At 42.8% G+C, this 3,178-nt stretch overlaps 1 pseudogene; it reads right to left on the reverse strand.

Moving 5' to 3' along the window:
- Positions 1 to 717: 717 nt before the first annotated feature.
- LOC107466366 (ribulose bisphosphate carboxylase large chain-like) lies at positions 718 to 1,641 on the reverse strand (annotated as a pseudogene).
- Positions 1,642 to 3,178: the final 1,537 nt, after the last annotated feature.

The following is a 3,178-nucleotide window of genomic DNA, read 5'->3' on the forward strand; positions in this document are numbered from 1 at the left end:
CAGGGTAACCAACGTACCCATTCCCTTGGTCTATCGGCATCCCAGGTAGTTCTCTAAGCACCGGTTAACCACCTCCCTCAAAGTGTGCATGAGATTCCACTTATTCTATGTCATTTTCAGCCTTAGGTAGTTGTTCCTCCAGCAGTTCTGTTCTTGGTCTGATAGTCTTGTTAACGCTTTCTAATATACTTTTTCTCTTGTACATATCTTCCTTCCCTTTCCTTCCTCGTCCAGTGACGGATTTGCTCCTAACTAAATTCCAGCGACCTTTCGAATGAATGAAGTTAGAAGCTAAGGGCTTTGTTCGAGTGCTTTGCCAATCATTCTTCTATGTATGAAAGTTAGAATCCTCTCGTGCGCACATCTTTTTTTCGATAATCTATCCCCTTTCTTACCGGAAGTTACATAAAAGAATATCTCCATAAAAGGAAGATTGGACATTGGGGATCTTTACCTAAAGGTGCGGAGCGAAGTCTGCATTTCTTGCAAGTTCTTCTCCCAGTCTCGGACTCAGCCTTTTAGCCGATTCGCACCTTTACTCTCTGTCTCAATCGAGCCGGTCAGATCAATAGAGAAGTCAGGCACGAAGAGGGTCCAATCAGCCTCAACCTTCTTTCTATTCTTAAAGGCTTCAGACGGCTGGTCTACTTCCTGCTTGAAGTCAAGTGAAGATGTGGCATCAGAGTCCTCCTTAACCCCGGCAGCTTCTCCAACTTTTTCAATAAAGGGAAGAAACGCTTCAAACAATTCGTCCATAACATCTCTTACTCAGAATCTCCCTCATCTTTTTGCAAAAAGCCGCTCCACGGTGGTAAAGTCTCATCTTGTGTGTTGGCCGAAGTTACAATAGTCACATTGAACCCTCGAATATGTTCGAAGATCTCGAAATGATCTTCCAGTTCCGGGGAGAATTCGAACAACTCCGTTTCCATCGAGAATTGAATTGAGTTTAGCCGTCTTTCGACCGGAGAATCCACCAGAGACATTACTGTCGAGATTCTTACCGAAAAATTAGACATTCCATGCCCTCGGAGAGAACCCTCATTCCGAGCCTGTACACATGCTTCGAGAGCTACTCGATTAGCTACGGCACCTGGTGCATTTCCCCAAGGATGCCCTAAGGTTCCACCACCGAATTGGAGTACGGAATCATCTCTAAAGATCTCGGTCAGAGCAGGCATATGCCAAACGTGAATACCCCCTGAAGCAACGGGAAGAACACCTGGTAGAGAAACCCAATCCTGAGTGAAATAAATCCCACGGCTTCGATCTTTTTCAATAAAATCATCACGTAATAAATCAACAAAACCTAAAGTAATATCTCTTTCCCCTTTAAGTTTACCTACTACGGTACCGGCGTGAATATGATCTCCACCAGACAAACGTAACACTTTAGCTAGTACACGAAAGTGCATACCATGATTCTTCTGTCTATCGATAACTGCGTGCATTGCACGATGGATATGAAGAAAGTAGTCCATTATCCCGGCAATAATGAGACAAACTAGTATTTGCAGTGAATCCCCCTGTTAAGTAATCGTGCATTACGATAGGAGCGCCCAATTCTCTAGCAAATACAGCTCTTTTTATCATTTCTTCGCATGTACCTGCAGTAGCGTTCAAGTAATGCCCTTCTGACATGCTTTCAGAATGGACCATTTTGGATATATTCTATGATGGTCTATCTGAGTTCTCTAAGATGTCACTGGACCATTCTGCAGGTGGATCCATTCACCTAAAGAAAATGCCTGCAGAAGCTCAAGAACTCATTGAGATGGTTGCAAATAACCAATTCATGTACACCTCTAAGAGGAATCCTGTGAGTAATGGGATGCCTTAGAAGAAGGGAATTCTTGAAATTGATGCCCTGAATGCCATACTGGCTCAGAACAAAATATTGACCCAACAAGTCAATATGATATCTCAGAGTCTGAATGGATTGCAAAATGCATCCAACAGTACTAAAGAAGCATCTTCTGAAGAAGAAGCTTATGATCCTGAGAACCCTGCAATGGCAGAGGTGAATTACATGGGTGAAGCCTTTGGCAACACCTATAATCCTTCATGGATGAATCATCCAAATTTTTCATGGAAGGATCTACAGAAGCAAGAATTCAATAATAACAATGGTGGAAGAAACAGGTTTAGCAATAGCAAACCTTTTCCATCATCATCTCAGTAATAGATAGAGCATTCTGAGCAGAATTCTTCTAACTTAGCAAACTTAGTCTCTGATCTATCTAAGGCCACTCTCAGTTTCATGTCTGAAACAAGGTCCTCCATTAGAAACTTGGAGGCACAAGTGGGCCAGCTAAGTAAAAGGGTCACTGAAACTCCTCCCAGCACTCTTCCAAGCAATACAGAAGAGAATCCAAAAGAAGAGTGCAAGGCCATTGATATAATCAACACGGCCGAACCTGAAGAGGAGGAGGAGGACGAAAATTCCAATGAGGAAGACCTCAAGGAACGTCCACCATTCAGTAAGGAGTACCCTAATGAGGAACCAAAGGAATCTGGGGCTCATACAAAGACCATAGAGATTCCATTTGACTTTCTTTTACCATTCATGAGCTCTGATGACTATTCATCTTCTGAAGAAGATGAAGACATTGTTGAATGGCAAGTTGCCCAATATTTAGGAGCAATCATAAAGCTGAATGCCAAATTGTTTGGTAATGAGACTTGGGAAGGTGAACCTCCCTTGCTCACCAATGAAGTGAATACATTGGTTCAGCAAACTTTACCTCAAAAGAGACAGGATCCTGGTAAATTCTTATTACCCTGTACCATAGGCACCATGATCTTAGAGAAAGCTCTGTGTGACCTGGGATCAGGGATAAACATGATGCCCCTCTCTATGATGGAGAAACTGGGAATCTTTGAGGTACAGGCTGCAAAATTCTCACTAGAAATGGTAGACAGCTCTATGAGAAAGCCTTATGGATTAGTAGAGGACGTGTTGATAAAGGTTGAAGGCCTTTACATCCCTGCTGATTTCATAATCTTGAACACTGGGAGGGATGAGGATGAATCCATCATCCTTGGAAGACCATTCCTAGCCACAGCAAGAGCTGTGATTGATGTTGACAGAGGAGAGTTGATCCTTCATGTAAATGAAGAACGCCTTATAGTAAAGACTCAAGGTTCTCCCTCTGTAACTATGGAGAGTAAGCATGAA

This window comes from Arachis duranensis, chromosome 9 (assembly GCF_000817695.3).
Source record: "Arachis duranensis cultivar V14167 chromosome 9, aradu.V14167.gnm2.J7QH, whole genome shotgun sequence".
Taxonomy (NCBI): domain Eukaryota; kingdom Viridiplantae; phylum Streptophyta; class Magnoliopsida; order Fabales; family Fabaceae; genus Arachis; species Arachis duranensis.